The sequence below is a fragment of the Muntiacus reevesi genome, chromosome 5, assembly GCF_963930625.1.
Source record: "Muntiacus reevesi chromosome 5, mMunRee1.1, whole genome shotgun sequence".
NCBI classification, from domain to species: Eukaryota; Metazoa; Chordata; class Mammalia; order Artiodactyla; family Cervidae; genus Muntiacus; species Muntiacus reevesi.
This window is the reverse complement of record NC_089253.1, coordinates 76,428,346-76,454,455: the sequence shown is the minus strand read 5'-3', so window position 1 is coordinate 76,454,455 and position 26,110 is coordinate 76,428,346. Positions and strand designations below refer to the sequence as shown.

General features: G+C 51.5%; 1 protein-coding gene across 2 annotated transcripts in view; it reads left to right on the top strand.

Annotated features, from left to right (window-relative positions):
• ITPKB (inositol-trisphosphate 3-kinase B) overlaps positions 1-26,110 on the top strand; it is a 102,500-nt gene that overhangs the window by 63,767 nt on the left and 12,623 nt on the right. The window lies entirely within an intron of this gene.

The following is a 26,110-nucleotide window of genomic DNA, read 5'->3' as shown; positions in this document are numbered from 1 at the left end:
ATTTCCATACATCTTGAGAATTTAGAAGGATCCCTTGATAGGTAAGAGTTGAGACTCCAACTGCAGGTTGGGAGTTGGCTGGAGTCACAGTTCCTGTGACTGTGTTTAGACTGCCGAGGTCTCTGTGTTGGTCTTCTTCATGTCATCCCTACTCCTCAACAAGACTGAAGGTGTTTTCACAATTGCTCCAGTGCTTCCCTTTTTTAAAACAGGAATATCTAGAAAAACATTCTTGCCACACACTTGGCACAATTTAAAGCACGTTCTCCATGTTCTCCACTTGTCAGAAGCAGGTTTCTGGTTAGGAAGGACCAGTGTCCTGAGGGTAGTGGGTATTTCTAATCAGTGGAATTGGGGGGCAGAAACCAAGTGCAAGCTCTGTCCCCCAGACCGTCTTCCTGTTTGTCTGCCCGAGTTCACACCTCTCATTAGGAGCTGCAGTCTGGAGCGAGATATCTACAAAGTGAAAGTGAAGTCGCTCAGTCGTGTCCGACTCTTGGCGACCCCATGGACTGTAGCCTACCAGGCTCCTCCGTCCATGGGATTTTCCAGGCAAGAATACTGGAGTGGGTTACCATTTCCTTCTCCAGGAGATCTTCCCGAGCTAGGGTTTGAACCTGGGTCTCCTGCGTTGTAGACAGACGCTTTACCGTCTGAGCCACCAGGGATATCTACTCCCCCTCATCAAACCTGAAATTCCTTTCACCTCCCTCAGAGGCACACCCAGGGCTGCACCCCTCATCAGCCCACAGACAGGTTCTTATCTCTGGTCCAGAATTCCTTCCAGTTTCCCTGTTGTCAGGATCCCAAGGCCTTTGCAAGTACCTCCTGTGAACAGGGATCTTGCCTCCAGGCTGGAGTGAGCATGTGAAAGAGTCGTGCTCTCATACCCAGAGATAAAACAGTCATGGTCCAAAGCAGAGAGCTGTTAGGTGTTTGTTTTTTAGTCCATATTCCTCTCTTACCTGGACGATCACACAACCTCAAAACCGACCTGTCTTCTCTGCCCTGCTTTCTCTTCCCCAGGTCTGCTCTTCACACAGGCTGAATGAGATCTTTAAAACCCAAAGCTGATCACAACGCTCCTCTCCCAGAACCCCCACTGCCTTCCCATATCTCTCAAGTAGAAGCCAAGATCCTCAAGGCAGGCTGAGGAGTGCTGCCTGAATGGACCTGGTTTCTTTTGCCATCCCCCTTTGCTCGTTCCATTCGGCCGCTTGTAGCTCTTGCTGACCTTCGATCCTGCCCAGCTCACTGTGTCTCAGGCCCCGGAACTCGGCTGCTCTCTTGACCTTGGCCAGGACCAGGCCGTGTGTAGGGCTCAGCTCCTCACTTCCTGCAGGAAGGCCTTCCCTGAGCGCCTGGCCCAGATAGCAAACCCTCCCCCTGCCCTGAGCCACACCCTTTCCTCTGCCTCCCTTTATCTTTCTTCAAAACACTCACTGCCATCCGATGTACCCGGTATTTATTTATATGATGTACCCTTTATATATTTATGCCTTTTTCCACTGGGAAGGGAGGGGCTCTGCTGTGTTCACTGCTGTGGCCGCTGTGCCTCGGACACAGCATGTGGCAGATACTCTATAAATACTTGTCCAAAGGCCAGCAGAGAAATGAACCCACCAGCAGCAGCATTTATTGAGCTCTTGATTGGGCACCGTGTTTGTAGCAAGGGATACAAAGATGACTCTTATGGTCCTGCTTGCACCATCTTGATCTCTTCTCTGTGGGACACATAACTCTGTCCCTCACTACTGTTCCTACCTGCACTTTCTGAGTATAGGAAAGGCCACTCACCCTGTTGTTCTAGCTGTTATCCTCCTCTAATGTTCTTGGGCTTCCAGAGTTCCATGGGGCCCCATTCAGGGAACAGTATCCAGTCTGGACCTTGAGGAGCCTACCCAGAGGGGAAGGAAGGCTGCTTCTCCCTCAGAGGAAGGGGTATTTTGGAGGCGGCTGTGTTCTTGGATCAAATGCGAGGAGAAGCACTGAAGTGCTGGAGGAGACGGGACAGCAGGGTATACATGTCACCTGTTGTGTGTGTGTGTGATCTGGGCTTCCCAAGTGGTGCTAGTGGTAAAGAACCCGCCTGCCAATGCAGGAGACGTGAGACGCGGGTTTGATCCTGGATTGGGAAGATCCCCTGGAGAAGGTGCATTGCAGCCTACTCTAGTGTTCTTGCCTGGAGAATCCTATGGACAGAGGGAGCCTGGCGGGCTGCAGTCCCTGGGGTCGCAAAGAGTCAGATATGACTTAGCTTGCTTGTGATCTGTGCATTTTTAAAATTGTAAAAGCCAACTAACTGTATCATAGACATTTTAGAAATAAAGTAGAAGAACCTATCTATAACCCTGCTATCATCATAACCCTAAAATTTTAACTAAGTCTATTGATTTGTTGATGACTAACTATTTGATTAATTTATATTCCATCTTCTTTTTTAAAAACAATTTATTTAGCTGCATCAGGTCTTAGTTGGGGCTTACCTTTGGGGCAACTTAGCTTGTGGACTTAGCTGCCCCAAGGTATACTGGATCTTAGTTCCCTGCCCAGGCCCCAAGGTATGCGGGATCTTAGTTCCCTGCCCAGGGATCAAGCCAGTGTCCCCTGCACGGCAAGGTGGATTCTTAACCACTGGACCAACAGGCAAATCCCTGTATTTCATCTTAATTCGAAGAGGTTTGAGGATGCTTACAAGCTTATATGTAGTACAATAGAATATAATAAACAACTAAGAAATCAGAACAAAGGTTTAAATAGGTTTATGGAAGTCAATATAAACAATATGCAGAAATGCATATTAATGTAACTATTCATGTAAATTCATGTATATCCTCCTGGTCTTTTAATTTTATGCACATTCTTCGTAGACTCTTGTGCTTTCTCTCCTGCCACCACTTAACACTATACCAAATTTTCCATGTTTCCTTTTAACTGTCATTGGTCAACACGGAATGATGAATCCCAAGGACGTACCCCTAATTTATTTAATCATTCCTCTATTGTTAGATCTTGGGTTATTTTCAATGCTATTGTTAAATAAACAATGGCCTAATTAACATCTTTGTGCTTGTAAGTTTTTCCATATTTTAGAGTATTTCCAGAGGTAAAATAACTAATGAAAGCTTCAGACGTTTTTATGGCTTCAAGCATATTCGTGAACTGATTTCCCTCGAGATCCTACACACTTGGGGTATCTCCAGCAGCCTTCCACTGTGCACTGCTCTTCACAAGCACTTGTATTGATTATGTCTCTGTTTTTTGCTAACTTGATGGGGAAATCTTACATTGTTTTTTTCATTATGTGTTGGTTGAATTTATGTTGCCAAGTTATCTATTGGCATCTTAGAGTTTTTTTTCACCTATTTCTGTGAGTTCTTTATGTACAAAATGTGTTAACCTTCCATCATAATGTATTCTGTAAAATATTATTTCCAGTTTGACTTTTACTTACATTTGGGGGTTGCTTTGCTCTTAATACTTGGAAGTCTTATATTTGGGATAGTCAAAGCTCTGTTATTTTCCTCTGTCATTTCTACCCATTTCCCTAGAGACTATAGTCCAAGTTCATTAGCCCAGCAGTCCAGGTCTTAGTGATCTTGGCTTGGTTTTCCTCTCCCAAAGCCTCACCTTTTCTTCTCCTCTTGAAACCGTCTTATCAGAAAGCTGAACCAGTGGCATATCTAGCATAGTTGGCATCTGGCATGGATTTTTTTTTTAAACACTCTTCTGTATGACAAAGTTATTTTCAGTGATAATAAAGAAATAAATAATAAAAATGGCCAGGAAAGATTTGCAGACAATAAAACTTTTTTATTGAATTTTGTATATATGATCATGCCAGTCAATAAAAACTCTGTGTGGTGGTGGTGGTGGTGGTGGGTTGGGGGGTAGAGGCAGAGATGAGTAATGGATTTAATACTTGTTAAAGACATTAGTGCATCCTTTGGGAAAAAGGGAAAATTTGCACTTACATATTGGTCTGTAGCTGTAATGACTAATAACATTATAGCTTCTATTTCTGTTGCTGTTGTTGTTTAGTTGCTAAGTCCGACTCTTTTGCGACCTCATGGACTGTATCCCACCAGGTTCCTCTGTCTCTGGTATTCCCCAGGCAAGAATACCGGAGTGGGTTGCCTTTTGCTTCTTCCAGGGACCTTCCCGACCCAGGGGTTGAACCCTCATCTCCTGCACTGGCAGGTGGATTTTTTATCGCTGAGCTACTGGGGAAGTCTTCTATTTCTGAGGCTTGTATAAATTTTTCAGACTTCATAAAAACTGACCTCCTTTGCATATTCATGTTAGAGAGACAGAGCCAGATTTCTTCATCTGTCTTCGCTTGTAGTTGGTTGTAGAGAACTTTATTCATTTTAATTTTGAAAGTTTTTTCAATTGAAATGTCAGGTATACAAAAATCTTAAACATAAAGATATGTTTGACAGAAATTCACCAATTTCCCATTTCACAGTAAATTCAGAAACTGTAACACTGTTCTATCTTTGGGGTTGATTGTATGTCTCTGCTGTTGAAAAAATTTAAACATTAAAAAAAAAACAAAACAAAAAACCTCCACAGATGGTCTTAACAGAATGACAGGATGCAGGTAGCCCAGGTTTTCTTTCTTTGTCTCTTTCCTGTGCTACCATCATTGATTTCTGAGCTGCTCTTCGCGTTCAGGAGCCTGTAGTTCCACAGGATTTGGGGACACGAACTGTGTCCCACATTGAGCTGGAATGATTCTGAATCCTGTGAGCTTGCCCTTGGAATGTGTGTTGAGGCTGACTATGTAACTACGAGTTCTCTGATTTAACTTCTGTGTGCGCTAGTTGCTCTGTTGTGCTCAACTCTTTGTTACCGTACAGACTGTAACCTGCCAGGCTCCTCTGTCCATGGGATTCTCCAGGCAAGAATACTGGAGTGGGTTGCCATTCCCTTTTCCAGGGGATCTTCCCGACCCAGGGATGGAACCTGGGTCTCATGCACTGCAGGAAGATTCCTTACCATCTGAGTCACAAGGAAGCCAACTTCTGTGTAGAATACAATAAATTTGTTAAAGGATAAGTAATGGGCTTCCCTGGCGGCTCAGACAGGAAAGAATCTGCCTGCAGTGTGGAAGACCCAGGTTCCATCCCCTGGGTCAGGACGATCCCCTGGAGAAGGGAAAGGCTACCTACTCCAGTATTCTTGGGGCTTGCTTGGTGGCTCAGAGGGTAAAGGATAAGTAATAAATCGGTGAATTTGAAGCTTACATATGTTATTAAAAATTAAACGGTCATGTGCTCAGTTGTTTAGAGTTAAATAAGAGGCTTGGAGGAATTAGACAAAATGTTAGGTTAGGAATATGTTCAATCAGAATTGCCAGCTTGTGGTGATAATAAAAAGCTGATTGGTTTTATTATTGTAAATTCCCAGCAGACCGTTAACCCTCTTAATTGCTTGCCTCTGAGGCAAACTGCCCCCCTTCGCCTGGGCTTGGTGTTGAGCTAAGCTGCTTGCTGTTCTGTATGTGCTTTTATTTCTCTGTTTTGCTTATGTTTTTCCCAGGGCTGAAATCTTACCTGAAACAAACACACAGCCTCTGCACCATCCTCATCTTCCAGGATGTAGCTTAAATGCCACCTTTCCTGTAGAGCTTCCTTAATGTATTTCCCCTGATTCCCAACTAAGCTAACTTCCTATAGCCCGTATCTGAACCTCTGTAAAATCACCAACATTTTCTACCCTCTAATGGAGTTTTTTATCCCCCATAAAGGACTCAGCACTGAACCTAGAACATACTGTAAGGGTTGGTGTACCTTGCTGAATTGGAACGGGTACAAACTGTCCTGGGTGGTAGAGGGCAAAACGAGGAGGAATAGGCAGGAGAGATCATGGGATTTTGGATTTCACAAGCAGGGGAGGTGAGTGGACGCTGTTTTTGTCGGGACAGGGCCAAGGAGAGAGCAAAGCTGGACTGTTTGCTCTCAGTCAGGATAGAAGCTTCTGGAGAGGACAGCCGACAAAGGGAGGGGGCACTCTTGTGGAACCAGCTTTGGCCTGGGTTTGTAGAAACCTGGATTCTTCTCTGTTGAGCTTGGGATCTGGACAGGTCCCTTCGCTCTGGGCATTCTCTGCAGTGAGGAGCCTGCACAGAGTGGCCTGAACTCTAGCTGCTTCTTGCGCCAGCGTTCACAAGGTGAACTTTAGGTGTCTTTAGGGGCTCCTAAAGGGTTTAGGGTTCACACAAGGTACCTTTAGGGGCTCCGCCTCCCTTTTGTGTCCAGGCCGTGCTCTGGGTCTGTGGGAGGAAGCCAACCCCTTCTGGGAGTTGTGTGCAGCCTGGACCAGCCTCTGATGGGGATGGGAGAGGCCAGGGGGCCTGCTCAGGGTGACCTGCCTGGGTCCTAGGTCTGGGGTTCTCCCTGAGGGGCTGGTCCTGGCGGCAGGACCTCATGAAGGCCTCAGAGGCTGCCACCTCTGGATCTTGACTTCTGGGTGTGTGTGAGGCTCCTCCTCCTGCTTCTGGAATCACAGCTTTCAGCCAGACTCCACAGTGAGGACTGGGGCTTCTGGAGGAGTCCCCCTCTTGCCTTCCCAAGCAGCCTCAGAGTCTCGGAGGGCACTAGCCCTTTAGTGTAATGGGCACTGATTGCTTCTTGACTCTGGGAAAGTCATGAGCAAGGGCCTAGGCTTTCAGCCGTTCTCTGACCTCACGGATTGCTTGCTGTAGTTTGAGTGACACCCATGGTACAACCAGATAATTTGATTGTACTCTAAAGGGAGCCGCAAATGAATGTGCAGGGTGTGGAGGAGCAGTTCTCCAGGGAAGGAAGCAATGAGCTTCTTCATGTGTTGGGCAAGGGGACGTGGGGTCTGGGGAAGGGCAGAGAGGAGGTGATAAGTGAGCAGGGTTTGAGAGAATAGAGACCAGCTCTCTTGGCAAGTTAGGAGGGTGGCTCTCCAGCCAGAGGGAACAGCATGAAAAGCTCAGAAGCATGAAGCCACATGATGTGTCTTGGCGGAAAGGTCAGATTTTCTTCTTCAGCACAGGGGGTGAAGGGGCGTGGCTGGGCCAGAGCTCTCAAGAGCCCCTCTGAAGGAGTTTGGTTTCTGTTCTGAAGACTTTGGGGAAGCTGTTGAGGGTTTAAAGCAGGCAGGGGTCTGCTGAAATTGGCGAGATGAGCTTTACATTGTAGAAAGAGATGCAGAGGGGGAATTGGAGGAAGGCACACCTGGAGAAAGGGAAGCCGTCTAATCCAGGTAAGATGGGAGAAGCACAGGGTGGTGCAGATAAGGATGGGAGAGCTGTAAGGGAGATAAAATCGGGGGCCTTAGACCATCTGCTGAGTGTCCTGAAAACATCAGGCCAGAGTCTCCTTAGCTCCCCTGAGGGGAGATCCCCAGGTCTCCCACATAGTTTGTGATCCTCATTAGTTGCTGTCAGGCCTGCTGAACGGGTATCAGGACAGGACTCTGCCCAAAGCCCCGTAAGTCCCCAGCCACCAGGAAACCAGTTAGGTATGTGGGCAAGCAGTGGGACTCCTGTCTTGTTGATGCTCTCTGAAGGAGCTGGTTGTCTTGGAAGCAGTGAGCATTTGGGCTCTGGCTTCTGAGAGCCTCTGGCTTTGGGGGAGGCACCCTGATTGGGTGGCTTGGTCACCTCACATCCCCAGCCCCCAGCCATAGGTGCTCTGGCCACAGGATCCCATCCGGTGGTCCCTGCTCTTCCCGTTTCATAGCCGGTCTCTCACCAGCCTTCCCTGCAGATAGCCTGTGCTTTATGCATCGCCTTCGGGAGGACTGCAGGGTGGACATGAGACCAGGGCATTTATCACTCACACCTCTGCTTGTCCAGGAGAAGCCCCTTGGTGGCTGGCCCTCTACCATCCAGTTTATAATTTTATTCTCATTTTCACCAGGTTTAGGGGAAGAGAGAGAGGTTGGGCAGGACCTTTGGCTCTGGTGTGGGTCTACACCTAAAAGTGCAGCTGGCACTGCCCTGTGAAATACTCAGAGGCCATGGGACCCTCTGGTTTCTCCTAGCATTCTTTTTTTAAAACTTTAATTGGAGTATCTATGTGTGCATTAGTTCCTGAGTCATGTCTGACTTTTTGTGACCCCATGGACTGTAGCCCACCAGGCTCTTCTCTTCCTTGATTCTTCAGGCAAGAATACTGGAGTGGGTAGCCATTCCCTTCTCCAGCGGATCTCCCCAAACCAGGGATTGAACCCAGATCTCCTGCATTGCAGGTAGATTCTTTACCGTCTGAGCCACCAGGGACACCCATACTTAATCGGAATATAGTTGGTTTCATTTCAGTTCAGTCGCTCAGTTGTGTGACTCTTTGTGACCCCATGGACTGCAGCATTCCAGGCTTCCCTGTCCATCACCAACTCCTAGAGCTTACTCAAACTCATGTCCATCGAGTCGGTGATGCCATCCAACCATCTCATCCTCTGTTGTCCCCTTCTCCTCCCACCTTCAATCTTCCCCAGCATCAGGGCCTTTTTCAGTGAGTCAGTTCTTCACATCAGGTGGCCAAAGTATTGAAGTTTCAGCTTCAACATCAGTCCTTCCAGTGAACATTTAGGACTGATTTCCCTTAGGATGGACTGGTTGGATTTCCTTGCAATCCAAGGAACTCTCAAGAGTCTTCTCCAACACCACAGTTCAAAAGCTTTACAAAGTTGTGTTGCTCTCTACTGTACAGCAAAGTGAATCAGCTATACATATATCCCCACTTTTTTGGATTCCCCTAGTATTTTGAGTGTTAAGTTTTGTGGCTAAGACATTAAGCTTTCTCCTGACCCACTGTGGTGATGCCATGGTGAACGTCTCCTCCCCAAGGCTGGGCCATAGCTGGCAATCCCAAGTGCTGGTCACCCCTAGTTCTAAATTCTGCTCTGATTTGAAGCCCATCAGAGCCTGTTCTTTTCAGCCATGACCCAGTGATGTCGCACCTCTCTGGTGAGGAGGCTGGGCCTGGTTGTGTGGCTCAGAAGTCTTGGGTTCTCCTTCAGCTTCCCTAAGTAACCACTGAGCCACCTCTTGCCTCCCTCTCCCCGGCTACTAATCTAATCAGAGAGGGCACCTTTCTTTGAGTGTTTTATTTTATCCTTTAGACGTAAATGGCCATGTCTCACCTTGCCTGTGGGGTGGGCAGGTGTTCAAAGCATTCCCCTCATTCTCCCACATCATCCTCCCTACAGTCCGAGAGGCAGGGTGGTGCTCTGCACTGTCTGCAGATGGAGAAATAGACACTCAGGGAAGTAGGTGACTTGATCATGTTACATGGCAGTGAGTGGTTCTCTTACAACCAGTTGAGGTCCTAAGGCATCCTTGGAACCTGATCCCCTTTGTCTGTCATCCAGAAACTCAGCTTGAATGCTGTCAGAGGCCAGGCAGGTAACGCAGGTGAACACCCAGTGACAGGTGACAGAAGGCCCATCTCAAGGTGTAAAGTTTAGCTCCTGCCCACAGACGGTCATCACCCCAAATTGGGGCGGAGGGTGGGGGCGCGGTGTGAAGCACAGTATTTCAAAGAAAGCTGGAAATCTGGATGTTTGTGTGAAATGTCCTGATTTTTAAATGTTGGCAGCTAGTTTCGAACAAAACAAATTGTTGGCAAAGAAAGCAAGTCTGCTGGCCACTGGCTGGAAGCTCGGTCCTGCGTCCTTCAGCTGCTCGTGGCTTTCCTCTGGGTCTGCTTTGGGGCTGAGGGGGAACTCCGCCGCCTGACTTCCCCAGCCAAGGGTTTGGGAAGTTGGGGAAGAGGAAATCGTCCCAGGAGCTGCCGGTCCATCCGCGCCCTGCTGGCCAAGCACCCTGTAAATAGCTCATCCGCTTGCATTCCCAGGGCAAATACTTTCCATTTTCCTCTTGGGTCACCATGAATTCTGGGGTTCTCTGGCAGTTTATTGCCTCGCTTCCTTTTCCAAAGATTGAAATGACGACGGCTTGAAAATATTTTCTCCATTTGGGTTTTTCCTTGGTGACCTCACTCGGAGACAGATGTGCCCTAATAATAGCATCGAAAGTCGAGGGGGATAGATGAGCCAGCTGGTTCTGTTCCCTAGAAGTTATGTTACAGTTCCCAAATGTGGGCTGTCCCCAGAGACCTGGGGTGGAGGCAGAGCCTGTGACAGGGCCAGGGTAACCATGAGACTCCAGAGTGCCCCCCTCTCTGGGATGGAGTCCCTGCGGCTGGGTTTACCCTGGAGGGAAGCTCTCACGCCTAGTCCAGGCACCCAGCTCAGCTGCTGGGCTCCCGGCACATGACAGGTGGACAGTGCAAAGGAGGTTTGCACTTGGCGTGGATTGGCAGACAAAGCGCTTTCTCCACTCCTGCCTTTTCCCTGTGCCCAGAGGCTTGGAACTTGGCGAGACCTAAGCCCAGTCTGTCTGGAGCAGCCAATCTTCCAAGGGTCTCTCTGGTTGCTTTGGCTCAGGCCCGCTGGCTGGAAGGACCCTCGGTCATTAAGCCTGTTCCTCAGCTTCTGCCATCTGAGAATATGTTTTCCAGACAACCCACTTGCATCTCTCAATAACGTTTCACTTCCCCCGACTTAGTTGGAAGGGGCTGAAAACACGTCTAAGGGAATCAGAAGCATTCCGTAAGCCATGTGGGCAAGAGGGGGGAGTTTTGTAGATCAAGCTTTGAGGCAGAGGGTGGGGTGTCCCTTATGTAGAAAACCTTTCACCATCCATATGCAGGTGCTGATGCTGGGTTGGGGGTTAGCTCCTCTATACATCTGAGGGAGAAGCTGGGAGAGACTGTGGCAGAAGTTGGCTTTCAATTCAGTTCGGTCACTCAGTTGTGTCCGACCCTTTGGGACCCCATGGACTCCAGCACACCTGGTTTCCCTGTCCATCACCAACTGCCTGTGTCTTAACACGGGAGATCCCCAAGGCGGTGTTAGGATCCGTTCCCTGAGTAACTTAATTATCCCAAGAGCTGCTGAAAATACTTCAGTGTGAGATAAACATTAATGCATTGTAGCCTAAAGCAGAAAAGTGAAGGAAACGGTCGTGGGGTGTGTGGGAGACCCCCCTGCAGTTGGGCATGTGGGCTGCCAGGGATGGGAGTTGGGGCAGGAGCCCCAGGTCTGTCCCCTGATTGGGATCCGAGCCTGACTGAACCCCTTGGCCCCTGGGGGCTGCTCAGGGAATGAGAGGTGCCCTGGGAGGCTCCTGCTATGCAGTAAAGTGCCAAGTAAGCACTCAGGGCCCCAGTCGACAGAGAGGCATGGGGACGGGCGATGAGTCAATCTGTTTATGAAAATCACACATACCGACAGACGTCAGGATGACCCGGGGGACAGCTGCACCTCTGATGGCTGACAAGTCTTGCTCATACTTGGGGGTTCACTGGTGTGTCTTTCTGGCAACCCATTTCCTGTGCCTCCAGCAGTCTGCACGTGAACAAATGCATGACTGCCTCACTGAGACAGGCCTCTACCCAGAACAGCCCTGGCCGGGAGAGGCAGGCTGGGTGACTCAGAGCTCTGCCTCAGCTCTGGTGGGCAGGGCCGCCGCAGTTGAGTTCCGAGCCTCTGCAAGCCCGCCTTCCTATTTGCTGAGCGCCGTTCAGCCACAGGCAAATCAGTGTCATCTGTCAGAAACATGAATTGCACCCATGTGTCTTGCTTGGAAATATTTTCTAAATATAGCTAAATATTTGATACTGCACATGATTTGTTCTCATGTGGTATTCACGCTCTTCCTGAAAAGTTTCCTTGTTAGAAATGCCTTCGGTGGGAGTTCCCCCAAAATCTGACTTTGGTGTCAGTCCAGAGTATCCTCTTTTTTACCAACACCCTTACAAGTGCTTTCTAGGGTCTCAGAAACTATTTAAACGGTAGTTTTTATTTTGTGAATGTGCTTCCCTAGAGAAGAAAACTTTTATCAAGCTGAGGAGTGAGGAGTTCTTGTCTCTTCTATTAATACTATGTACACAGTAGGATCCTCGGGTTCTTAAGTTTATAACCAGAAGATTTCAGTCTCAGAGCATCTTTGAGAAAATACAGGGAAAATCTGAGCTGCTGACGCAGGAGAAGCTTGTTTCCATAAGCAGCGCTGTTGTGCTTGTGAGCTCTGGAGGGAGAGAAGAGGACATTCTCCATTCTTCCACATTTTGCAGAAAATTTCCTTTCAGATTCCTGGCCTTTTAAATGTCATCTTCTAGAAAGGAGAAGGGGCTTCCCAGGTGGCGCTGGTGGTAAAGAACCCTCCTGCCAGTGCAGAAGACCTAAGAGACTCAGCTTCGATCCCTGGATTGGGAAGATCCCCTGGAGGAGGGCATGGCAGTCCACTTCAGTGTTTTTGCCTGGAGAGATTCCATGGACAGAGGAGCCTGCTAGGCTACAGTCCACAGGGTCACACAGAGTCGGACATGACTGAGGTGACTTAGCACGCAGAAAGGAGAAGGGGGCAACCGAGGATGAGATGGTTAGATGGCATCATTGACTCAATGGACATGAATCTGAGCAAACTCTGGGAGATAGTGAAGAACAGGGGAGCCTGGCGTGCTAGTCCATGGGTTGCAAAGAGTCAAACACGACTTAGCAACGGAACAACAAAGCATGGGGTGAAGAAGTCTGTTTCCACATGGGCCACCTGTCAGAGCTGCCTGGGGCCTGTTGCCTGGGAACAGGCGGAGTGACTTCTTTCACATCTTGGGTCCCTGGGGGAAGACTGGGGTGGTGGGAGGGGAGGGTCAGCAGTAAATAGAGGAAATGCTGGTGGTTGCTGGGCAAGACTGCCTCTCATACCCGTCCTAGAAGGGCTCCTGGGAGTTCTGGACTTCAGGAAGTCTCTGCCTAAGGAAAGAGTCGACCTGTTCCTGGGGACCCACTGCCTGATGTCTGTGGCCTTCACCCTCTGCATTTTCCTCTTGGAAAGGTGGCTTCCGAAGGCCAGGGCTGGGGTAGAGAAGGAGGTGATCAGACCCTGCTGAGCCAGTGCAAAGCACCCTTCCGTGTGCTTCATCCCGTGGACGGGCTCCTGTCCTCAGGTGGCTTACAGACCAGACTGGACACACGAGAGGTCTGCAGTACTTACCTCTGCCGAGGGCTTCTTCTGTCGCAGGCACTGCGTAGAGAGACTTTAATCCTGAAAATAACCCTGCCAGTAGGTGGTATTCCCATTTTACAAATGAGGAGGCAACTGAAGCTCAGAGAGGTTTGATAACTGGCCTAATACTCCCAGCCAGGAATAGCAGGATCTAAACCTGGGTTTATCTGGTATAATGGTACATGTTACAGATGACCAATGAGGCACCCTAACAGAGGGATGGACAGCTTGGACCCTGAAGCCAGACTGCCTGGGTTCAAATTTTAGCTTTGCCAATTACCATTTGTAATTGGGCAAATTGCAGTCTTGGGCAAGTTGCAAACTGTTTTTCAGTTTCCCCAACTGTAAAATGGGCTAATGAAATGACCTAGGTGACAGGTTGAGATACACGTATTATGTATACACAACACTTACGAAGCACTTAGCAATGTGTCTAGCTGTAGCAAACACTCGAGCATACATGCATGCATGCTCAGTCATATCTGACTCTTTGCAACCCCATGGACTGTAGCCCACCAGCCTCCTCTTGTCCACGGGATTTTCTGGGGAAGAGTACTGGAGTGGGTTGCCATTTCCCCCTCCAGGGGATCTTCTCCACCCAGGGATCGAACTAGCATCTCCTGTGTCTCCCACATTGGCAGGAGGATTCTTTTACCACTGAGCCACCTGGGAAGCCTAAACACTGGAGACATACCACGTATTTATGTGTGCTCTTGGCTCCACCCCACTGCCTGCCCAGCCTTACATCCCAGAAGCTGAGAAGGAGGGACTGGGCTGAAGGAGGTGTGTTGGAGCTGCGGTTGTCCTAACTGGTCCCTGTGAGGAAGTGGCTCCGGGAGGGGCGCTGGGGGTGCTCAGCCTTCAGTGCCAGTTGTCTGTTGACCAGTAAAGACCTCAGTAAATTTCCACCCTCTGCAACTTGTTTTTTGCATTTTAACCAAAGTAAAAATAAAATCTCTGGGGAGGGGTGAACGAGGCGACGGGAGGGAAGGGACCTGGTGTGTGTTGAGGGGCGGCCCCCACCAGCTGGGCAGGGCCCCGGGTGCCCTTTCCCAGAGGAAAGGCTGAACCTTTCTGTCCTGTGAGCTTTGTCCATTAGGAAGTCAGCTGCTAGAAGCTGCTACCCCCACCCCCAGGGCTCTTCCCCTGCCCCCTGACCACTCCCTGTTTCCTGCAATTGTCGGCTCCCCCCCCAGCCTCTGCTCCTGCGGCCCCAGCAGGCTCCTGGTGGGAGAGGTGGGCTAGGCTCTTGCGCACCAAAGCATTTCCTATGCTTTCAGCTGCTTCCCCCGTCTAGCCTCTTTCCTCTAGCGCTCCATTATTTTTAGTTCTTAAGAGGATGAAGTCCAGGAGGGAGGAGGTAGGAGGAGCCAAGCCCATGACCTTCTCAATCAGAGATAGAGCATTTGCTGGGGCTGCCTGGTAGGGAGTGTTCGGAGCATTTCCATTTTGGGTGAAGGATACCTCCATTCCTGGGTAACAATAAAAAAAAAAAAAGCTGGTTTGGCAGGATTGTGAGCCCCTTGATTGCCAGCTCCTGTAAAGTTAGGAAGAGGGGAAGAGGGTGGATCTGGAAGAATTATTGGTAGAAGTTCTTCATGAACCAGAGTGAAAGAACAGCCTGCAGGCCCTCAGGAGTGCATGTGAAAAGGCCCCTGGGGCCGGGTCTGCCGTGCTGGAGCCTAGCGGTGTGTGGTGAACCCCAGGCAGATTGGACAGGAAATCCCCACAAGTATGGCCCCTGGAGATGTCTCTGGAAAGATCCAAGCTCAAGCACGTGAGTGTAGAGAGGTAGGAGCTGGTTTAGGTCTGTTTCAGCTCCTATGGGACTCTTCCCCAGTCGTTCAGTGGTAAAGAATCTGCCTGCAGTGCAGGAGCCACAGGAGACGCAAATTCGATCCCTGGGTCAGGAAGATACCGTGGAGGAGGGCACCGCAATACCCACTCCAGTATTCTTGCCGGAAGTATCCCATGGACAGAGGAGCCTGGCGGGCTACAGTCCATAGGGTTGCAAAGAATCGGACATGACTGAAGTGACTTAGCATGCATGCATGTAGTTTCTAGGAGGTAGGATGTAGCAGAGCCTCAGCCCATGCCTTGTGGCTGGGTCTGTAAGCTTTTCTCATCAGTCACATGGTTGGTTATATTGTACTCCACTCTGTCTAGCCTGGGGGCTGTCTAGCAGTGTGAGGACACACTCCCAGTTCTCCAGAAGTGTACCCTCTGATACCCTCTGTACAGCCCACCAGAATCCCAAAGCTCTCAAAACCTATCCTGCTAGGGAGAGGCTCCCTGGAATAGTATGTGGCTGGTCTGAGAAGCTTTATGGAGAAGATAAAGCCGGCTCACAGATTCTAGCACTGTCGGCTGGAGCCAGAGGTCAAATGTGGATCAAGCAAAGGAGGGCAGAGGGCTTTGCAGGCAGAGCACCTGCATGAGCGAGGACCTGGGGGTGGAGCAGTCGTAGGACAAGAAGATGGCCCTGGGGAATCAGAAAGGGCGGCGAAGAGCGTGAGTGTGGGCAAGGAGGGCGCACAGGTGTCTGGGGCGGCCGCGTGCGCCTGTGGGGCCTGGATCCTGCCTGCAGGTGTTCAGGGAGCGCTCGGTGGGACTTGCCGTGGCCAGCTGGGCCTGGGCAGCCTCCTCGGGCAGGGACTCTGGGTGATGCTCGAGGAGGGAGAGTGGCTGTGAGGGAGGACCCCTGTGTGCCAGGCCAGGTGCTACCCTTGTCCCCAGATCTGGGCTTCCGGTTGCAGCAAGACAGAGGCCGTTGCTCAGGAGAGAAGAGCTGGGCTGCTGCTCAGGGTTTTCCTGGCTTTGGCCAGAATGTGCCACTAGGAGTTGACCGACGGAGGTGGACCTCCCTCAGGGAGGGCCAGGCTGAGCGGCACACTCCTGTCAGGAGCTCTGGGTCCTGAGCAGGTCCTGCCCTCCAGACCCGGAGCAGAGCAGCCCTCGAATCCGACCAGGAGCGGAGAGGACAGAGCACTCCCCCTGAGAACACGGAGCCAGAGCCCGCCTCTCGGGCTCGCCGGAGCCGAGGGGTCCGGGCCTGCTGGGGTTGGCGCGGGCCGGCTCTTCTCGTCCTCCTGCCCTAGAGCAGCCGTTGGTTCTGGGGGAGGTACTCCACCCACCCCACCCCTCAGCGTGATTCTCACCCTCTTCTGTGGGCTTTTTGCAGGACAGGTGAGGAAACAGCGTGCCAGGCATAGACCCTGTGAAAGGTGTTCTGAACCACCTAGCTTGTGGGAACATCATGTAGGGGCAGGAGGAGGCAGTACAGCTTAAACTCAACACTACTCGGATTTTTCTCAAAAAGTGTTTTTGCACTTGGCTTTTAGGGGAGTTGTCTTGTTTGTTAAAGGAGGAAGACGGTGAGTCTTCAAATGCAGATCCTTATTTTTAGCCGGAGCTACCTGCCCTGCCAAGTTCTTGGGCTTCATTTTTCCGATCCTTGGTGTCTAGGTTTTGAAAGGCCTTCCCTCCTCCCCTCCAGGCTCCCAGCTCCCTTTGGCAGGGGCAGGTTTCACTTTTGGCCCCAGTCAGTTTCTAACCAGGGCTTCAGGACGGAGCTATTGAGCCAGGGGCCTCTACCTGCCTGGGCCTGCACCCAGCTGCCGTCACAGGCAGGCTCTGCCAGACGAGTACAATGAACAAAGTTGGCTGGCCTCAGCTCTGCCGCCTGGGAGAAGCACAGGCTTTTCCCCAGCGGAGGAAAGAATGATCACTAGGGAAACCCAAGCTGCTTTTTTAGAAAGACCAAAAGAAGAAAGAAGAAAAAAGCATTTTTTCCAAACATGGACAACTCAATGCCTTTCGCTCAGACTTCTGCAAGAGCAGAACAAAGGCCCTGACACAGAACGAACCTCCCGGGGCAGGGGCGTCTTCACCCACTTTCAGCGCTTTGTCACTGTGCCTTCCCTCAGTGTGTGTCAGGGAGGCTGTGCTGGGAACAGCTTGGAAAGGAGGGCAAGGCAGGTCTTTATTCAGACCTACTCCATCTGAAAGGTCACTCTTCTGACAAAGCACTTGCTGTTTATCTGAGACTGTTTTTTAACTGGAGGAGAGACGATGGGGGCCCAGTTATCCTGTTGGCTGAAACAAAACAAGATCCTTGGAGCACACCGGGAAGCTGTGTGACCTTGGGCAAGTTACTTAACCTCTCGGAACATGTTGCACCATTTGCAGAATGGAGATAACTAGATGCATGTAGTGAGTGAGGATTACATGAGATATGAGCATGGTACCTAATGACATGTTAGGCATTTAATAGGTGATTTCTCTGCCTCTGAGGATAACATTTTTCTGAGTTCTCTGAGGACAAGCCCGGTTATCCTCACTAACCAACACACATATGCACACGCATACGCACGCACACGTGAGCAGCAAGGCAAAGGATTCTAGCAGTATTGCTTTGGAGAGTCATGGGGTACAGAGATAATTTCCCTTTTCTGATATTTTAGAGATTTCCCTTCATCTCTTTCACTCAGGAAAAAAAAAAGGATACTCTTTATAATTATCTGAAAATAAAAATTAGCCAAGTGATCTACTTAACTGAAAAGGGAGGTGCTGGAGGAAAGAGTAGACTATTGAGGGAACAACTCGTTGGGAAAGGGATTAAACAGAGTGTGTAAACCCCAGTATAAAATGAAATCCGTTCAGCAGTCTCACTGTTTATTATTTTCTCCACTGGAGCCTGGCAGAGTTACACAGGTGTGAAGTGGGGTTCTTTGGGAAGCGCTTCTTTCTCTTTTTAGCAATGTTACTGACTTTCTGAACCAGAAACTGGTGTCAAGACACCTGGGCGCTGGCCGCCTCTGCTCCCCCTGAGTCATGGAGCTCAGAGGACCCGGAGCCGCCCTGCGGGTTCCCAGCTACCTCGAACATCCAAAGGGAAGCATTGTAAGCAGTTAGTCACACAGTTAGCTCATCTTCTTGCCACTGGCAATGATTGACCCTCGAGAAGTGCCCAGTGGATTTTCTGCCAGTCTCTTATGCCTCAGAGGAGAAAACTATTCATTTTTTTTTTAAAAAAAGGAAAGAAAGAAAAAAGCTTGTACACAGAAGTACAAACAAAGTGAACATCTAAGGTTCACCTGTTCGATGACAGTATACAGAGCACCCATGTATATGTGTTACCACTTCATCAGTTCTCTCTCTAACCTGGTGGGGTGGCCAGTGGGAGGTTATCATGCCCAGTTTACAGATGAGAACACTGAGGCAGGGGAGGTTCAAAGACTTGCTCACAGCTGCAGCTGGGAAGCGGCAGAGCAAGGGATCATTCTAGCTCCAAAACCTAGGTCATGTGCCTTTTGGAAACAAAATCCAATGCTGTGGCCTGCCTCAGAGGCAGAGGACTTAGGACAGACTCAAGGTGGAGGGGGGTAGTACAGAGAATCTGCGGGGCGGAAACAGCGGCAGGCGTAGCAGGGCCAAGGGGAAGGGAAGCTGCAGGAAGGCCAGCTGCCGTGGATGAAGTGGGGTTGTGAGGAGCTGTCTTCAGGAGGCCTGCTTGTCTGAGACTGTCCAGGCTCCGCTGCGACTATCAGGAGGGGAGCAGAGCGCTCAGCAGCCTGCAACTTCATCTTGCTTCGAGCAACTTTGACTAGGTTTCTGATGGGTCACGTTGGATGTGGTCGCCCTCCTCGTGAGCCATGGGGGACCTCTTGCAGCTGTAGGCGTAGCTCATTGTGGTGACCTTTCCGGGGACCCGCTCAGTAAGCACTGGCTGAGTATCTGGTGGAGCTAGATGCAGGGGCTCCTGGGTCTCTGGAGGGTTACACTCACCCAGAGGAAAAGTGGGGAGCGGGTATGCCCATGACACCTTGGGAACACCCCACTCAGAGGAACAGCCTCTGGGGAAAGGGGTCTCTGAGCTGCCTAGGTGTTAGCAGAATCCTTTGCTTCTGCACCCATGCTTGTGAAAAATCCCTGGTGGCTAAAAGTGTTGAGGGCGGGTGGGGAGGGATTTATGGAACCAGGAGTTGCCTGCAGAATCTCACAGTCCTGAGAGAGAAGGTGTGTTTGTGTGTGTGTATGTTTAGTGACTCAGTCGTGTCTGACTCTGTGACCCAATGACTGTAGCCCACCAGGCTCCTCTGTCTGGGATTTTCCAGGTAACTGGAGTGGGTTGCCATTCCCTACTCCAGGGGATCTTCCCAACCCAGGGATGGAATCCAGGTCTCCTGCATTGCAGATTATTTACCATCTGAGCCACCAGCAAAACCCGAAGCTGTTTAGTGACCTGCAGATACCTCCGTGTGTGAGTGGGGGAGGGGCCCCAGGCCTGGAAACCTCCTGCTACGTGTGAGGCAGCCCTCTAGCAAAAGGGCATCTGCTCCCCCAGGTCACTACCCTGTTTTCCTCCACCCACCCCGACTTCTGTGGAGAGACACGGCCTTGGTTTTGAGGGGCAGGCGGTGGCTCGAAAGAAGACAGGAAGCAGGCCCCATGTGGGCCGAGCTGAGGAGAAGATGATGTTGACCCTGGGCAACCCGCCCTCCTGTAGCAGGGACTGGACTGGCACTCGGTTCCGACGCCACTGCCGGGCCCACTCCCCCCTCAGTGGACGAGAAAGAGGCCACGAGGAAGGAGAGAGCAAGGCCAGGCCCTGAGGAATGTGCAGAGGGTGAATGAAGGGGGAGCTGAGGACATCATTCCCCTTCTGCGATTTTTGGGGTGTACTGCTAAGGTTCTCCCCCCAAGGAGAATCTTAGACATCTTCAATCTCCAGCCCTCCCCTCCCAGCAGTCTGTGGTCATCGGCAGAGAGGAGCAGGTCAGGAGTTGGAAGGCCTTGTAAGCCCCAAGTCACCAGCCGCCTAACAGCAGGGGCGTTTTCCACTCCAGGAGTCAGGGCCGGCTTCCCGGGAGGAGTGAGAGTGTGCAGTCCCTGAGGGCCCTCAAAGGGGCCCCACGCTTGCTACATGCTCTGCCTCCCAATCCTGATATTCTTAACAAGTTCTGGACCCAGGGCCTGAATTTCACTTTGCACTGAACCCTGTGTATCATACAGCTGATCTTGACAGCAGCTGTGGGTGGGGTGGCCAGAGGCCCCCTCATCCCCTAGCCTTGGCTCTGGGTCCCTGCTTTCCCGTCTTCATCTTCCTCCTCCTCGTCTCCACCAGTCCTTTTTGCCTGTTTGATGGCCCGGCTTTGAGGTCATCCCGTTTAGCCCTTTTATTTGTCTTACGGCAACGTTCCATGTGGCACAAGGCAGATAACTGGCTGGGGGAACCAGCCAGAGTGCAGCGTTTGCCCAGGAGCCATTAGCATCACTGGGAAGCTTGGAGTCTGGTTAAGATAAACACACAATCAGAGACGCTGCCCAGGCTTCCTCCCTGGGGCCCCAGCAGCCCCACCGGCCAGTGGATGGTTTCCGCACTGGGCTCTCAAGGGCTCCGGGTGATTCGAGTTCAGGCCAGAGTGGGGGTGAGGAGCAGCTTTCCTGGCCACGGCTGCCCCGGGTGCTCTGAGGCTCCGTGTGTTGGGTGGAGGGGTCGCTTATAGGGAGTAAACTCACATCTGCCTGGAATCTTTGGGCAAAGATGTGGAGGGAAAAGTGAGACAGAATGTGTTAGGCCCCGAGCCTTCCAAAGGCACCTAGTGGCTGGAGAGGGCTTGGTGCGTGTCTGCCAGGTTCTGAAACTCTCTTTCCGGGTGACTTCTGACACCTCAAGCTTGAAGAGGGTTGGGGTTTTGTTGTTGTTGGGTTTTTTCTCCCGCTGCAAATCCCTCTCCACATTCTCTGAATATTTGAGCTCCTGTCAAGTCAGGTATGAAGGGAGGGAACTGGCCAGAGCAGTGTCAGAGCACCACACATCTCTTGAGTCTTAAAGGACCAGTGTCTGCCCGCTGGGGCTGGCTGTTTCCCGATCCTTCTGGACTTCTCTGAGTGCATTAGGGTTCCGTGCCTTTTCCCGTGCAGCCAGAGTAGAGAACAAAACCCCACCTCTCACAGAGCGAGGTCAGGGCTGTAGCAAACATCAGTGGAAGGCCTTCCTGCCCTGCACGCAGGTAAAGAAAACAGAGCAAAACGCAGACCAGCGCTTATTTAGCCCAGGCATGCAGGCAGTCATCTAGAGATTTGTGGAGCCAGGTTGTCCAAGCCTGCGAAAAACCTTACTTCCAGTCTGCAGTTTGACTTATATCCAGCACAGAATCAAGGTGAGAGATGTCCACCTCCGCGCGCCCCCCCCCCGCCCCCCTGCCACCCTGCTTGACAGGCCATCAGCTTTGTGGGGCTTAATTTCCCCTTGGAATGCCACCCAAGAACACCCCAAGTACAGAATCCTAGCCACAGTCTAGGAATGATTAGCCGGTCTGATCTGACTCATGGGCGAGCCCCAGGTCACCTGCTGGCTGAGCTGGAAGTGGCCGCTGCCCAGCTCCAGAATGAGACCTGTCCGGGGTTTTGTTGGCCGGTCGTGGAGCATCTCCCAAACACTCTGGGCCCCTCTGTTGAAGAAGCAGCCTGAACAACCCTTCCCCCTGAGCAGCCTTGTGCCTTGGCCACCCGGGAGAACCACCGTGTAGAAATCTTGTCCTTCCTGCCCAGTTTTCTATCCCCGTCACCTTGTCCAGCGTACTCTGGGCTGGAAGGGGCTCTGCGTGTGGGTAGACACCGCTGTTGTTAGCTTGGTGTGAGGTTCCCAGGGTGAACTGGCACCTGTAGGCTGGGAGGAGAATGGAATGACTGGGAAACAATTCAACTAGTAAGATTCTTCATCTTCCAGAGGAAAGACTCCTGTCCACCATGGGGTAGTTTGAAGATGAGAAATGAGGCCATAAAGTTCCCGGCCCAGCTCCTGTCACATAGTGAGAGCCCATAAGTGATGAGTCAGGAGTGCGCACACCAGGCCCAGTGCTGGGGGAGCTGGCGCCCATCCTGTTGCATGTCTAGGGAAATGAGCCCTCCTGGTGAGGTGACAGATGATGCCAGCTTGCAGGCAGTTTCTGAGAGCCGTCCCCTTTGCTCTCTCATGCTCAGCAGACTGGCGAGGAACACCCGGGCTTATCCGTTTAGTTAAGCCAGTTCCAGATCCACTTGTGAGTAAGGAGTGCATTAGAGCTGAGCTTGCCTGAGTCAGCTAGCGGACTCCTCAGATTGACATATGAGGACCCCGCCACCCAGAGAGGTCAGGGGGCGTGTCAGGCAGGTGGCGCTTTGGGGGTGTTCCAGGGAGGGTCAGCAGAGGGTGTCCAGATAGTCCTGGTGACTGGGAGGTGATGGAGAACCGGGACCAGCAAGATGAGCAGGCAGCCAGCGCTGCCCTGGAGGAGGGACCAGGCACCCTTGGCCACACCACCTTCAAGGCCTGTGAGGGCTGCCTATGTGTCTGACAAAGCTGGGCTCAGGAAACTCGAGACCTGGGGTTGTGGTCTGATTCCAGCGACTGATGCTCTTGAGGCTCTCCCCGGAGAGAAAAGGTGATCAGCTCCTCGAGATGAAATTCTTCCAGATTGTCGGGCTGTTCTCCTGTCTTGCTGGCCTCCTGTCTTGGTTTGGGGGAGAGGCCTGGCCTCTACTTCTGAGGACTGTGGCTTCCTCCAGCAAGGGGCTCGGATGGAGACTGCTAGCCCCCCGCCTGCCTTCTGGAACTGGCTGCCTGGGACATGGCTTCTACCTGGAGCAGGTGGTTCCTGGATGGGTGCTGGGCTCTCTGGCATCATCGTAGGGGAACCGATTCTCTGCGATCTCCCACCTTTCTGTTCTCTCCGCTTCTATGGGCTGGGGGTGGGGGCGCCATGATCACCCTGCAGCCTCCTTTCCTGGGCCTGGACCGGGATCTGCTTTTCTGTTTAATGTTTGGCAGCGACCTTAGGCATGGCCTGGGTGCTGCTATTTAAAACCACAGGAAAATCCCCTGTGTGCTGCTGCCAGCGCAGTTGAGAAATCCCCTGGTGTGCACACCCGGCCCAGTGGAATATTCCACCTTGGAAGGGGCGGGCTCTCTGGCCTTGGCCACGTGGGGCCCATTTTCACGTTGAAGAATTGCTTCCTTGTGGAGGAGGTGTGGGAAAAGGGAAGCTACCCAGAAAAAGGCCCCGTTTACTCAGAGCTCGGTCATACTGGGAGGCTCTTGGGTCCCATAAGCTGTCAGAGGACCCCTGCCCTGGAGCACCCTTCTCCCTTTTGGACCCCTGGACGTAGAGGATTCACAGCTCAGATGCCCCTGCTGGGCCGGAGCCTGGCTTTTCTCAGCCAGCATCAGTTCCCTCCTGTCTCCTGCATCCCAGGCCCACTGCCCGGTGGGTCCCAGTGGGTCCCCAAAGAGCTGCCTCCCAACTGGTTGGGTCTGGCCCAGCCCCAGCTCCATGGCCTTTATTCCTTAGTAAACTTAGCTCCAGACTGACTATTCCTGGGGTGACTTCAAGGACACTCTTCCTTGAACTCAGACCGCTAAGACTCTTCCACAAACACCTCGGTGCCTGTGAACTCCTAATGGCTTTACCTCCTGGGATCAGAGGAAGCTATATGTTATTCCCATTTTACAGGTGAGATAATAGGGCCTCAGGGAGGGTCCAGAACATGTCCCAGGTCAGTGAGGACTGGATGGAGCCAGGGCTCAGGCCCAGGGCAGCCTGTCTCCCCCATACCACAGTCCCTTGAGTCCAACCATCTCAGCCCCTACTCATGTTTATCAACCACTGCTTCCAGCTCTCGTTCCCAGCACACATAGCCCAGTTGCTCTAAATCTCGGTCCTGGGCCTCTGTTCCCACAGGCCCCGCTGCCTGCAGAAGTCTTCTGCCCCCTCGAGTCTGCCCCTAGACCGCCTCTGGGGGTCAGCCTCCGTCACAGCCTTCCTTCCCAGCAGACCTCAGTCTTCGCATCACCCCACCTCCAGCCCCACCCTGGCAGCTGACAGTCCTCCCTGGGTCCTCTGCTATCACCACATCTGCAAATCTAGTATGAGATGACACGCTGCAGTGGGGTGATCGGGGCCTCTTGTCTTCCTCTGAGGGGCCCTTGATCTTGGGATGTGAGAGGGGTCGTTTTTCAGAGACCTACTAGAGTGTCCACAGGACCAAAGAACATGGGGGACCAGTTGTCCATCTCTCCCTAGACAGATGAGAAAACTGAGGCCCCGAGAGTGTTCGTGAAGAAGGGCAATGTGGGGGGACTTCCCTGGTGGTCCAGTGGTTAAGAACCCAACTCTCAGTATGAGAGATGCAGGTTCGATCCCTGGTCAGGGAACTAAGATCCCACATGCCATGGAGCAATTAACCCGCAAGGCCAAAAAAGAAAAAGGTCAGTGCGGGTTTAGTTGACCCCTTATGAGTGAGTGGTGTGGGATGGGGTCAGCTCAGCCCTGGATGGAGAACACTCTACCTTCCCCTGCCTCCGACCCGGCTCTGAACCTGTGGGACCCTCATTCCCTCTGAGCTTTGTTGCAGGAGTGTGACCAGAGGATGGTGATCACTTGCACTTTTCTTTTGGACCCACCTAAATGTCTTCCCCCTGGGTGAAACAGGCCATCACTTGGTTGGTTGTCTCATGTAACTAGATTTTACCATTGCTGCCCTCATGCATTGTCTGCCCTGAGTATTTATGCAGCCTTCTGGGTGCTTAGATAAGAAACACTGACTTTCCTCAGCCTTCTTCGGTGATCTCCATCAGAAGGATCTAGGAAAAACACCCTTGTCGATGAGCCCAGCCCTTTGTCATGTGGCCTGGCAGAGCACTGCCCTCACTTAAGGATAGAGTAGGTCTTGACGGTAGAGCGAGGGTTTCTGGCATGGGGCAAACATTGCCAGGTTCACGTAGGGAAGAATTTTTCTCCTTAAACAAATTTCAACTTGAAAACTTGATGACAGAAGTAGCTGAGTCTCACCACGGAGAAAAAAAACAAAGGAGACCAATTTAACCTTGATTTAACCTTGGGGAGTCCGTTCAGCATCCTCTGGGCGGCTGCTGGCAGACGGTGCAGGACCGGGAAGGAGGAGCTGCCTCTCCAGGGTACCCTGTCCAGGCAGGACCCCCTCTTCTGCAGAATTCCCAGCTTCGCCTTCCCAGCACAGTCTTGGAGATTTACTGTCTGTGGTTTTGCTGGTTCAGGGATCCGCTTCTCAGGAACTTGAAATGTTTCTCAGTTCATTTCTCATCACCCCCTTCAGGGGCTCGAGTCTGGGGACACTTGATCTTCAGGTCTATAACCCATTCTTATTAAAGTTCGTTTAGAGATATTTTTATACAGGGAAATGTTTATTGATGAGGATAAAAATGATTTTTTAAAAAAAGGAGTCCTGTAGGTGAGGGTTTAAATGCTGCTGGGTTACTTACTTGTCTGAGGCTGGGGCTCTGCAAATCGAAATGACAATGATTACCATGCTTGCTGAGAAAATAAAGTAAGGTGCTCAATAAAGGTTAGTTCTCTTTTCTGCCCAAGGAGCCCCTCCTATACACACACAGAGAGACACACACACAGTTTTCATTTAAGAAACGTCCTGAGAAGGAGAAGTACAGTGGAGAAGGAGCCTCACGGGCTTGCTCACCGCGGTGTGCACCAGAGCCTTGGTGGCACTGCAGTCCCGGGGAATTCCCTTTAAAGTCGCCTCATACTTCTCACAGGCGAGAGCTGCCTTTGCTGCCGCCGCCTGTGCCAGTGCGGAGTGAGATGGCATGCTGCCGAGGGGCGACCACAGCCTCACTGGTCTTCCCCTTACGAGCCCTTGCTGTTGGGATGAGAGAGGTCACTTTCCAGAGTCCTAGAGTGTCCACTGATCCAAAGAACCTGGGGAGCAACTAAACCCTCCCCAGACAGATGAAGAAGCTGAAGCCCCGAGAGGGGCACAGAGAAGGGCAGTATTGGTTTAGTTGTCCCCTGATAGGGGACTGGCATGGGATGGGGTCAGCCCTGGATGGAGAACCCCTGCCCTCCCTGTCCTCTGTTCTCACAGTGCGTCAGAGCCTGTCCCCTTGATTCGGGGTGTTTTGCTCATCCCGTTTGTACAAGGGGGCAAAGCCCCCTAGATAGATGCCACATAGATGTTGGAGGTAAGGTCCTCAGAACTGCCTGCTTTGGGGTGTGGCACTCACCCCAAAGCTCATCCTGTGGC